We start from the raw sequence: 13,281 nt of genomic DNA, 5'->3' as shown, positions 1-13,281 counted from the left end.
CCAAGCCATTGATCTGACAGCCCCATCATGGATGGGCCATTCCCCCAAAATCTCCCAATTGGAAGATCTTAGCCATTAAAGCTTTGGTCTTTCCTCAATTGAATGTGGTTTTCTCGAATGTTTCTAACCAGGTATTTGCAATTTTGCATGCAAACTGCAGGAAGGTTGAAGAAAGTTGCATAAGACTTTGAAAGGTTTGGGCATTGTGTTCAAGCAGAGATTTCTTGCATTAATAGTTCTTTGAAAATAAAACATATCGATCTGCTTTAGCAGTATAGTACTTGATTTATTCTTCAATTTGGTATTAGGAATTACTTTTATACCTAATGGTTTTTGTCAATTTTTATTCAAGGATCATTTGCCTATTAGGAATAATCTACTGGGTAAGAAATATCTTTGTTAGTTCTTGCTGGTTCAACTGCATTATCTGCATTACCGTAGTAATATATAGCACATTGTGTAATGAAATCTATTGATGTTTCCGTACTCTGCTATGAATTAAAATATTAATTATCACTTAAATTCTATTTTCTCTTTATATACTAGACTTTCTGTTTTCAAAACTTTGTTAACAACAACAACAACAACAGGGAGTTGGCTAAATTTGTAATTCAATGGGTTTGTGTTTAAGGACTGGTTTCCAACGCTTGTTATATGTTTTGTTGCATGCATGGATTGTTGTATACTTAATGTAAGGCAACTTGTCTAAATTTAGTGAGAGTTCCTAATGTAGTCGATAATCTGTGAAGGAGGTAAGGTAAGTAGACCATGTAAATGAGGCAATCCCTTCTCCTTAGGTGATTTGCCTACTTTTGGTTCTGTTTGAATGCACTAAGGAATTGGATTGTGATGATTAGTTTGATAGAGTGGAAATGGTGGAATTGTAATTACCTTATGAGTACTTAGAAGGAGGATTTACCCTCAAATCGTAGTTTGTTTCCTTTAGACTCCAACTGGGCAATAATAAAATTACAATTAGGAGTGGAGTCCCTCACAATAAACAGTTGAGGAAATTGCAATTTGGCCACTTCCAATGTATTGTCCTAGTTATTGCAATTCAATTCAATAGTGAATCCAAACACAACCTTAGATTTCCACTAGTGGTGGAATTTATCTGGTTTTTACTGTGAACAGAAGCATTCCCATTAATGGCACCATGGTTTAAATGATCAACCAGTACGACTCTGTATTTTTTGAGTCATATCAGTTATTGTTTGAATTGTGGACCAAAAGCATCCTGTCCACTCATCTAGTAGGCCACATATGTATGCCACACATGTGGACTATTTGCAATTCTCGTACCATCCATTGTATTGTACATGAGTAGCACAACCGATTTGTTTTAGTGGCATGATTTATGCGCCATGTCATCCACATGGTGGGGGCCCACCTGATGCACGGTTTGGATGCCCCACAAACCAACTGAAAATATCAAGCAGTACAAGAAGCCAAAGAATTTTCTATTATAATTCCAAATATATAAATGAAAGAATCCAGATAATATCACCAAAAGGGCATTGTTTGGATTTCTTACTACTGTTATGACATCAGTACTAATGAATTGAATTGAAATAACTAATCCAGTAGAGGTGAAAGTCTTGAAGTTACAACTACTTTCTCAAGTATATTCATAATGAGGAAGTTTCCTTCAAATTGATTTTCTTTCTTTTCAAGTCCAACTCGAAACTAACATGGTGTAGCAGGGGAAGTTGCTTTGAATTCAAGTGGTGGATTGAAGAAGCTATCTTTATTAATTGATAACTATGAAGAGGTTGCACTGGTAAATCATCTATACTAACTCTCTTACTTAATATTCTCGCAATTTCCATTTTCTTTCAAGCTCATTTCTTGCCACATTAATGTCAGATATTTACTCAAACTCTCTAAGTGCATCATGAAAATACAATTCTGGTCAATCTTAGGATCTCAACAAAATGGACCTGTCTACACAATGCAGTTGGACCATTCCACAAATGTAAGTGGGCCAAGCACAGGCTAAGGTTTGACCCATGGATGATCCTAACCACTCCTTTTCCTATTTATTATTGAATCTTTCATTGGATGATCCAAGCCACAACTTTTCCTATTGACTACAGATAATCTTTCATTGGCTGATCTGAGCTACATCTTTTCCTATTTACTTTTGATCAAATTTCATCGGGCAATCCAATCTGTCAATTGGTTTAACTTTCCCTATTTATATTAGACCATGTTCTATGTTCTATAACCATAGCAAAATTACATATTGCAGAGAAGCAGTACGGGAAATGTTCACTTTTGATATGGTCAAAGATATGGAAATAGGAGAAATTTGGAGAATGAAAATTTTGGTTTTCTAAAAGATGGGAGTGAAAAAATTTATGTTGATTGGATTGTCCATCACCAAATATATGTAGGTAGAAGAAAATTTGGAAGCCAGGCAGAGGAAAACAACATTCCGCCACTACTTTTCAAGATTCTGCACACCAATTTTTCTGGAGGTGTGTCTTCTATTTAATTCAAGAATCCAAATTCGCTAGTTATCCTGATTGATAACTCTTTTCAGATGTTCATTGTGTTTGTTAAAATTCTTCCCATCATCTTCCCACCAGCTATGTTCAGTTGTAGATTGTTTGTGTTGGACTTTTGCAATGCAACCATGTAGATTTGATCATATCCCTACTACTTGTTGGTTCAATTTAACTCTGATGATGTGCAACCATGATAAAGAAGGAAATAGCTCATATGTATCTACATGAATATCATTTTGATTTTAAAGTTGAACTCTTGAAAATTGCAAATTGTTTTTCTCCAAACAGTCTTAACTAATCGTGTAATCATGCAGGAGGCTCAATGACATGTCTATTGGGAGCTCGTCGTTGAATTTTATTGAGAATATGACATCTTTAACCAACTTGTATGATCATATGATCTCATCATATGTAGTAATACTAATCTGTTAGATCTTTTGTTTTTTCTTTTTTCATCCATGCCTCGGAAACTTAAAACAAGATACTCATATATATCTGATTTGTGCTTTTCTCTACAGAGTCCTAAGAAACAATATGCTTTTTGGTACTATTCCATCCACCATTGGAAAACACCTATTATTGATGCAGATGTGAGTGTTTCAAGTTATGTTTGGTTTAAATTACAATTCTCATGTTTACTGAGTTCATCCATTTGCAGTCTATGTGACGGGAGTGGACCCCACTGCCTTTAATGTTTTTGGAAAAGGGTTTTTAGTAATATCATGATTCCTATTGGGTTTCTAAAATACGGGTTTTAATGTTGATTTGGTGGAGTACAAGAATATCAGCTTCACTATTTAGGATGTCGAGGGTCAAGACAAGGTAGGGCTCCATAACCGTTGTCTGTTTTGTTTGATAATCCATGTCTACTTTGACTGTTGAAGCATTTTCATACTATATTTCACTGATGATATGGTGCTGTGAATTCTCTGAAAACAAATCAGACCGTTATGGAGGCACTATTTCCAAAACACACAGGGACTCATTTTTGTTGTTGACAGCAATGACAGAGACTGTGTAGTTAACGCGAGGGATGAATTCCCAGGATGCTGAATGAGTTAAATTTTCTTCAAAAAAGAAGGTATTTAATTTATTTGCAGATTTTTCTTGTTCAAAAATGAGAAGATCAGTGTATGCTCCTGAGTATTGTCTTTATTTTTTATGTCATCTCATCCTCCTCTTTCTCTATAATTTAGTTCTTCAGTTTCGGGGCATAGCTTTTTCATATGACTACATTATTTGTATGATAAATTGATTTTCAGCCATGTGCAGTAAGCTTTCGGATCAAAGAGAAGTTGAGAATAGGGTGTTAGTTGATGGCAAATTGATAACCAGTAGAGACACATCCATGGAGTTCTTGCTTGGATTGTTGAGAAGTTATTTGACTGCGAGAAGGCATTGGATCTTGTTGTTAATGAGAACTTTAAATAGACATATAACTATTATGTTAACATTGTACTTTTGTGAATGAATTAAAATGAATGATTGTATTTGATTGAATGAATGAATGAATGATTGTGTTTGATTGAATGAATGAATGATTTAGCCATGAAGTATTTATCTATATTAGCTTATATGAGTTGATCTATCAGGGCATGTACTACAATGGTAAGAGATGCCATTATTATATTTTCTTTAATTATTTTTTTAAAAAAAATAGGTAGTAGCTACGGTTATTAACCATAGCTCTTTATCTGGAAACCGTAGTTGTTACTAATTTTAGCCTATCGCTATGGTTCTTGCTCTACTTTCAGCTACAGATATAATTTGTAGCTATATATACTTTAGAGCTACAGAAAGTATTGCTACGGATTTAATCTGTACCTATTGTTTCTATGGCTACGGATTAAAGTCGTAACCATAGCTTTAAGACCTATGCCTACGACATCAATGGCTACGGTCATGCTACGAACTATAACCGTAGCCTTAGGAATTTAGCTATGGCTTTTATCCATAGCCTTTGCCCAGTTTTCTAATAGTGAATGGATCTATGCCAAGTTAAAGTTTTGGTCCGATCAGATTTGTAGATCGACCACGGAGGACCAGTTTCAGTTCAACAGTCATCACCGCTCGATCAGAGCCACAAATACACTAACCTGTGTTGAGAAATTTTCCTAATCCGAGAGTGTAGTTGGGTCAGAATCTGACGGTCTGAAACCTTAAATTTGGCCTGCAAGCAAACGGCCCAATTCACTTAAATTTGAGACCTTTTTCTAAAGATATTTGCGTTTCTCATACACTTTGCTCCGGGCTCAAGTTGTGCATTTTTTGACGTTATTTGGACTTGATTTTCGAGGTGGTTGTCAAGCCTGGTAAGGCGGTCATAATCATATAGTTTTGTGTTAATCGGACTTTTGACACGCGGTCCAGATCTGATACGGAGTTTCAATGCGTTCCCGGGAACAACTGGGTTTTGAGATTGATCCTAGGTTTTTAGGTAATGTTGAGTTTGCGATTCTAAGGGTTTTGGATCTTACAGTTTGTATAGAAAGCGATTCAAGCTAATTTGCTGATTAATTCAATTTAGTAATTAATCAATTTTCATCTAATTTCCACATAATTCGATCCTTAGCGATTTCCGGCTGAGGTGGTACTCGGGTCTTTGTACGAATTTTTCTGAGACGTTACAATCTGCCCCCCTTAAAGAAAAATTTTGTCCTTGAAATTAATACCTTTTTGTACTCCTCGAGAATCTGAGGGTAGTTCTTACGGACCTCGGCTTCTGTTTCCTAATTAGCCTCTTCCTCGGTGTGATGTGTCCACAATACTTTCACAAGCGGAATCACCTTACCTCACAGTACCTGCTCCTTCCTATCAAGAATCCGTGTTGGTCGCAGTACATAAGTAGCATCTTTACTCAACTGTACCTGCTCCCAAATGATAATGTGAGAAGGATCAGGAACGTATTTCTTCAGCATCGATACGTGAAATACGTTGTGCATGTCAGCAAGTGGTGTGGGCAAAGCAAGGTAATACGCTACCACACCCACTCGGTCTAGTGTCTGGAATGGCCTAATGAATCATGGTGTGAGCTTCCCCTTCTAGCCAAACCAAAAGACTCCCTTCATTGGGGAAACCTTCAGGAATACATGGTCCCCAACCTCAGACTCTAACGGTCGCCACCTTGTATTGGCGTAGCTCTTCTGACTGCTCTGTGCTGTAAGAAGTTGATGCCTGATAATGTCGATCTTCTCTGAGGTCACCTATACTAACTCTGGGCCAATAAAACTCTTCTCGCCAACCTCTACCCAGCAATGCGGTGCTCGACATGGATACCTATATAGTGCTTTGCAGGGGGCCATGCTAATACTCACCTGAAAGCTTTTGTTATAAGCGAACTCAGCATAAGGAAGACAGTCATCCTAACTGTCCTTGAAATCAAGTACACAAGCTCGCAGCATATCTTCCAACACCTGATTCACTCGTTCCGTCTACCCATCCGTCTATGGGTGAAACGCGGTACTGAACTTCAATTTCACACCAATTGCTTCCTGGATATGAGTCAAGGAGATAGATATGAATCACGTATCTCAATCCGATATGATCTCCATAGGAACCCCATGCAGACGTACAATCTCCTTGATGTACAACCTGGCCAACTCGTCTACTAAGTTTGAGACTCTAATCGAGAATAAATGAGCCAACTTCGTCAATCGGTCCATGATCACCCAAATGGAGTCATGCCCCTTCCTCGTCTGCGGTAACCCTGAGATGAAATCCATAGAAATGAAATCTCATTTCCATTCAGCTATGGGCATGGGCTGAAGCAGTCCAAGAGGTCAGTGATGTTCGGCCTTGACCTGCTGGCACGTGAGGCAACGTGAGACATAGTCTGTTATGTGGGCCTTCATGTTGTCCCACCAGTATGAAAGCTTCATGTCTCGATACATCTTCGTACCACCAGGATGCATTGCCATCTTCATATTATGAGCAGCTTTGAGAACTTCCTTTCTCAAGTCATGTCGATTTGGGATGCATAGGCGGCCACGATAATGTATACCCCCATCTGAACCAACTCTCCATTCAAAGTCTTCATTATCACTAGCTCGTTTCCTCATATTCACCATCCATTCATCTTCCCCATGAGCTACTATAATTTGGTTATCGATAAGTGGCTGCACATGAATATGTGCGATGCTCTCAAACGGCTCCTCTACCATAAGCTTCTGCTCAAAATCTTGCACAAATTCGACTATATTCCACTCCTCTATCATCAGCGGAGCCGTAAACGTTATAGTCTTCTTACGGCTCAACGCGTCTGGCACAAGGTTGGCCTTGCCAGGATGGTAGGAGACTTCAAACTTAAAGTCTTTCAAGGTTTCCATCCATCGCCACTGCCTCATATTCAAGTCCCTCTATATGAATATGTATCTGAGGCTTTTGTGGTCGCAAAAGAGCTTGAACTCCTCTTCGTAGAGGTAATGTCTCCAGAGCTTTAATGCAAAGATGATGACCACTAATTCTAGGTCATGTGTAGGGTAGTTTTTCTCATGTTTCCTCAGTTGTCATGATGCATAGGCGATCACCCTGTCCTTCTGTATAAAGACACAACCCAAACCAACACATGACGCGTCGGTGTATATCGTATACTTGACCCCTTGTTCTAACAATACTAGCATAGGAGTGGACGTCAATTTGTCCTTCAGTTCCTGAAAAGCTGCTTCACCTCTCATTCTAGACAAACTTAGGGTCCTTCCGAGTTAGCTGAGGAAATATTCTGGCTATCTTGGAAAACTCCCTAATGAATCGACGGTAGTAACCTGCCAGGCCAAGAAAGCTCCTCACTTCGGTCACCAAACCGTGCTGCTCCCAGTCCTGCACTGCGGTCACCTTAGCGAGGTCCACAACTATCCCTTCCTTGGACACCGCATGTCCCAGGAACTAGACTTCTTCTTTCCAAAAGTCATATTTCTTATACTGCGCAAACAACTGGTTCTTCCTGAGAGTATCAAAGACTGCTCGTAGGTGCTCCTCATGATCTTTCCGACTCTTGGAGTGTATCAAAATGTCATTTATAAATATGATAACGAATTGGTATAGATACGGTCAAAACACCCGGTTCATCAAGTCCATGAACACGGCGGTGCATTTGTGAGTCCAAACGATATCACGAGGAACTCGTAGTACCCAAAACTGGTTCTGAACGCTGTCTTCTACACGTCCTCATCCCTGATGCGCAACTGGTGATACCCTGACTATGAGTCAATCTTTATGAAATACTGTGCCCCTTTCAACTGATCGAACAGATCATCTATCCTGGGCAAGGGACACTTGTTCTTTACTGTCACGTGCTTCAACCTGCGATAATCAATACATAATTGCAGTGATCCATCCTTCTTCTTTACGAACAACAAGCGCGCTCCCCAAGGAGATACGCTCGGTCATATGAAGCCTACATCCAACAGATCATCGATCTGTCTTCTCAGTTCTTTCATTTCACATGGAGGCATGCGATACGTTGGTAGAGATATAAGTGTCGCACCAGGCACTAGATCAATGGTAAAATTGATCTCATGCCGAGGAGGTAATCCAAGTATCTTCTTGAACCACCCGTAAAATCCTAAACTACTGGTGTGTTCCCAAGTGTTGGACCACCAACATCCTCTAGCAAGGTAGCATAACAACTAATGTGGTAGTGTTAACTGACCTGAACCAGGAACGTAAAGGTCGTGCCCTCAGGTCCATGGGCTGTCACCACCCCGGTATCACAATCGATTTCTGCCTTCATCTTGGTGAGCCAATCCATACCGAGGATCACATTGTAGTGATATAACGGGGCAATAATTAGGTCGATGAGTATTTTTCTGCTCCCTAAGTCTATCGAACAACCCTTACACAACTTGATAGTATCTGAGAAAGTCCCTGTAGTGGTAAGGAGTCTCAACCCAACCATAAGACTAGTTTCCAACCCCAGGTGCTTGACTGTCGCCCATGATATGATCGAAACAGTGGACCCGGTGTCCAACAACAAGAAGACTGGTGTACCTTGAACATGTGCCGTGACTTCAAAGGCTAGTGGTGTTGAGGTTGCTGTCTCGAATGTCTCAGCTGCAAGTGAGTGCACCCGAGCCTATTAAGAACGGTTCAGCTGCGGTACCATAGGCAATTGAGGTGGCCTAAATCAAGGTGCAGGTGGCCTGTAAGAAGGCTGTGCAGGTAGTACAGAATGTAGAGGTGGAGCTGAGATAGTTGGTGGCATTTGCTAGTTGATCTTCTGAGGAGGCATAAAGTCGTTGTCCCTCATCCTTACTGCGTTTGGAATGGATTCTTGGACCGAAGATCATCCCATCTTGGATTCTGACTTCTTGGTGGGGTTAAAAAATCCCTTCCTGAACTTTTAGATGGTCCAGATCACTGCTCCGATCACTCCCTTGATCACACAGTGGTCCACAAAGGCCAGACTTCTGGACACACGTTCCTTGCGGACGTTCTTGTGTTGCGAAGCTCAGTGGGCCCCAAAGTGATATTTTCAGAGAGATCCACCCTGTTCATTAGATTCCTGGCGTGATTTCAGTCAGAAAGGAGTGGTTTTGGTCGAGTTTGGTGCGGCCCACTGTATCAAACCTTTCCGCCATTCATACTGCGTTTTTTGATGATCCACGTGCATACATGTGCATGGGACCAAAAGCTCAACATGGCCAGGGTTGTGGCCACCCTCTGCATGTAATGGACGATCCCGATCGTGCAACGGAACCACGATGGGGCCCACTACAATGCATCAGTCAAACACGGTGCATCCGCTGTTGCTGGTGTGGAAGCCAGGTTAAGCGGGGGTCGGTCAAGGCATGTTGACCGATCCGGTGTTCTGCGCATGTGCACATCCCACGTACACGTTCGCACTAGGGTAGGGCCCACTAGGATGTTTATGATAAATTTGTTCCATCCATCCATTTTGCCACCTCATTTAAAGGGTTGAGACCAAAATTAAAGCATATCTAGATATCAAGTGGGCCCCAGATTAGTGTATTATGGGCTGATCTATCCGTTGGGCCACTTCCACAAGGATCAAATGGCTGAAATTCAATGTGTACGGTTAATTTAAGGTCCTTAGGCCATATATAAAGTTTCGAGCCAAACGGATGGTGGAAACCCTGTGATCTTGCATTCAGGATGACTTTTAGGCCTCTTAGACTTCAATTGCTTGATTTTCTTAGATCTATGGCATGTAAATTCTTCGATCTTAGTCCCCTAAGGTCTGTCCCTTGCCTTAGTGATTTCTGAGCGTCAAATCCATGCTTTTAGTACCATTTTTCAGTCCAGGCTCCTAAATTCACCTTGCGATACAAACACGATTAAAATAGGGTGTTAAACAAAATCATGTTCGTAAAATCAGGTAATAACTGGGGTCTAATATGTAATATTTAACCCTCAACAATAATATTGGCCTCCATGGAAGAAGCTTCTGAGTTTTCTTTCTTTGACTTATGATTTGTATAGTCCTTCATGTGTCTAGTCATCCCACAGTTCTAGCACTCTAATTTCTCTTTGCATTTGCCTTTGCTGTTGGATTTGGATCTAGGCCTTGAAGATCTTGTACCTCGCTCAATATTCTTGCCTTTCGTAAGCAGTGCATCAGAAGGGGTCCCTATGCTACTGTTTATCTTTCTTATGGCCTTACCCTGAAAGGATGAGATAACAGTGGCCACGCTCAGGTACATTTTTACGGTGCACAATGAGTCCCTGAATGACTCATACGAAGCCGGAAGAGAATTCAACAAAATACAAGTCTGATCTTCATCTTTGACTACTTCCTTCATGTCTAGCAACTTGCAAATCAACTTATTAAAATTACTGATGTGGACTTCCACATCTCCACCCTCTGTCATCCTAAAGTTGAACAACTGTAGTTTCAAATGTAGGTGATTCTCAAGGGACTTTTTAGCATAAAAGTCCTCTAACTTCACCCACAAATTCACTGCGGTTTTCTCCCTCAAAACATTATTCAAAACCTCATCCGTGAGATACAATCGGATAGAGGATAAAGCCTTCTTATCAAGGGTATTCCAATCATCATCACTCACAGACGGTCGTCGCTCCTCAAGAGCCCCATCTTCGCCTTGCTTAGTTAATATGCTAATTGTCTTAAAATTCCATAACTCAATATTATTTTTGACTAAGTACTTCTCAATATCAAACTTAGTGTTTCCCATTGATATTAATCCTTCATATTCAAGCCTGCGCCCCAACCTTATCTCTGATACCACTGGTTGGGGGGACTGCGGAAGCACACAGAGATGAATCAAGGATTGCTATCCAATAACACCAAGCAAAAGGAAAAAGAACACAGATTTTAATGTGAAAAAATTCTTTCAAAAAAAAACTACGGCGCAAAGCAACAGATGATCACTATGAAAGTAGAAATTACAAAGAGAAAGAGCTTACTCAATTCGAACAACCTCGAATCTCACCCTTTAAACCCCTATGAAAATTTAGAAACCCTTACGATACCTCCCAATCCTGTTTACACCCATATATATAGCCTTGAAAAGAATCCTAAACGAAATTAGAAACAAACCCCGCAATTTCGTAGTTTTGAGAAAAATCAACACAGAATCCGTCGATGCCATTGAACACTCATAGATGGCATCGAAACTAATCCTTTGATGGCATCGAACTAACACCTCAATTGTCCAGAGACAAACATGATTTTCTAAAAATTCTCGTTGGCATCGAACATTCATCGATGGCATCGAAAAGGTGCCCAGTTAGTCCAGCGACCAACTGAAGAAAATCCAGAAAACATCGATGGGATCGAGAATTGTTCGATGCCATCAAAGGTGACATCGAACAGACTATCGATGGTATCGACAGACCCAGTGGCAAACTCGATTTAAGACATCTATTACAACACATACAAACAGACATGCCCCCATCTAAAATTCCATCCAAACTGGGCCTTCTTCTTACCGCCCCCCATTCCTGCGTAATCTAGATTAACCAAGCCCCTGATCTCCCAATGGAGTTCTTTCATTTTTTTTATTGGAGAGCTCCTTGGAGATGTTTTCTCCCTAATTCACAAGTTCTTAGAGGTACTTCTCAACTGAATTTATGGCATATAAGCAAGCTAGTTTTCATTATGTGCTTCTAAAATAGCTATCTTATCCTCTTGATTTTAAAAAACCGTGATCAGGGAATCAATTGTTATTTCTGGTGAATGTTTGAGACTTCTGGTTCTCATGCATACACTATCACAAGCAAGTGAATGTAGATAGATGGTATGAATCTACTATTGTAAGCAATAATCATGGTTGTGTCTGTATCAACTGAAGTTCATTCACAGGTAGTGAAAGTTCTTAGAACTATTTATGTTGATGTATTGGGCTTTTAATTGTTTATTGGGCTGGGCCCTTGATCTGTCTATCAGTTTGGGTGCTTCGATGTGATACCAAGTTTAACTGGTTTTCTTTAATAAAGCTATTGTTACAGAGAATTTTCTCGCTAGCAAAATTTTCCAATTTCAGTTTAATTTTAGGAACTCATTAAATTATATTTATCTCATAACTATTCAATTTTAGGACCTTGTTAAGATTAAGAGCAATGCTATGAGGCTAGTTTCTCACCTTGCTCAGATTCCAACCTCTACAGTTCAATTCAAAGAAGCTTTATTAGCAATGCTAATGACATGCAAGTAGGGCTGTTCACGATTCGAGCTAGCTCGAAAAACTTGCTCGACTAGGCTCGAGTCAGCTCGGCTGGACTCGGCTTGAATGGCCGATTCGGGTCGAGTCAATCTAATTATTTGAAGCTCGAGTTGAGTTCGAGCTGAGTTCGACCAAGGGGCGTTTCAACTCGATTCGACTCGACTCGACTCGAACTCGAGCTCGACTCGGCTCGGTTAATAAATATATTAAATATTAAATATTATATATATTGTATATAATATATATATATATTATATTAATATAAGTTTTAACTTTTAACTTTAAAAAAAAAAAAAAAAACCCTAGAGTCTCTACCTAACTGCATGCACCCCCTTTCCCTTTCCCTTTTTTCTCTTTCTCTACCCGCTACCAGCCACACGCCTGCCCGGACCACTACCACCAATTTTCATTTTAGCTCCACAATAATATGATTTCAATCTCTTGAAATCTACTTCTTGGGCGAGAAACTCAAGAAATCTGAGATTGGTTCTTCTCAGATTTGTTAGAGCTTCAAGGAAATCCAATGATCTAATTGGCTAGAGCTCTTTACTCAAATTTCTAATCTGTGTTCGATCGGCTTTATTTCTTTTTTAGTACTTGGATTTCTGCTGGTTGAAGAAGATTAAGAACAGATCGGTTCTTACAGGTTCCTCATCCGATTCGAAGCTTTGTTTGGTTTTTTCAACGGGTTTTGCTTTAATTCTCCTAAGATTTTTGAATTTCTCATCAATAGAGGAAGATCAAGAATAGAATTCATTACTCTCTCACCCAACAAGCTCGAGCTCGACTCAACTCGAACCACTAGCTCGACTCGACAGCTTTGGCAAACAAGCCAAGCTTCAATGTTGAGCTCGAGTATAGCATGGACAAGCCAAGCCGAGCTTGGCCCACCTCGACTCGACTCGGCTCGATGCCCACCTCTACATGCAAGGCAACTTCAGGTACACTTGTTACAAAGTCAGATAAACTATTGAAGCGTTGGGGATGCATTAGAATGTATCCAAACCAAATTTTAAAATAGCTTTTGTTAGATTCTTCTTTAATTTATTTTTATTCATGAACCTATTTTTGTATTACGTTCTTTTTACTTATCATAGGCATTGAATAAAAATACATAATTTTCTACTAAT

At 39.9% G+C, this 13,281-nt stretch overlaps 1 long non-coding RNA gene across 2 annotated transcripts; it reads left to right on the top strand.

Moving 5' to 3' along the window:
* Nucleotides 1–1,603: 1,603 nt before the first annotated feature.
* On the top strand, nt 1,604–3,175 carry LOC131231063 (uncharacterized). Of its 2 annotated transcripts, XR_009164179.1 has the most exons (4): nt 1,604–1,780; nt 1,867–1,975; nt 2,397–2,480; nt 2,825–3,175. It is a non-coding gene; the product is annotated as an uncharacterized LOC131231063 (long non-coding RNA). The 2 variants fall into 2 exon arrangements; XR_009164178.1 differs by having other exon boundaries at nt 2,397–3,175.
* Nucleotides 3,176–13,281: the final 10,106 nt, after the last annotated feature.

The sequence above is a fragment of the Magnolia sinica genome, chromosome 17 (genome assembly GCF_029962835.1).
Source record: "Magnolia sinica isolate HGM2019 chromosome 17, MsV1, whole genome shotgun sequence".
NCBI lineage: Eukaryota > Viridiplantae > Streptophyta > Magnoliopsida > Magnoliales > Magnoliaceae > Magnolia > Magnolia sinica.
This window is presented reverse-complemented; position numbering and strand designations above follow the sequence as displayed.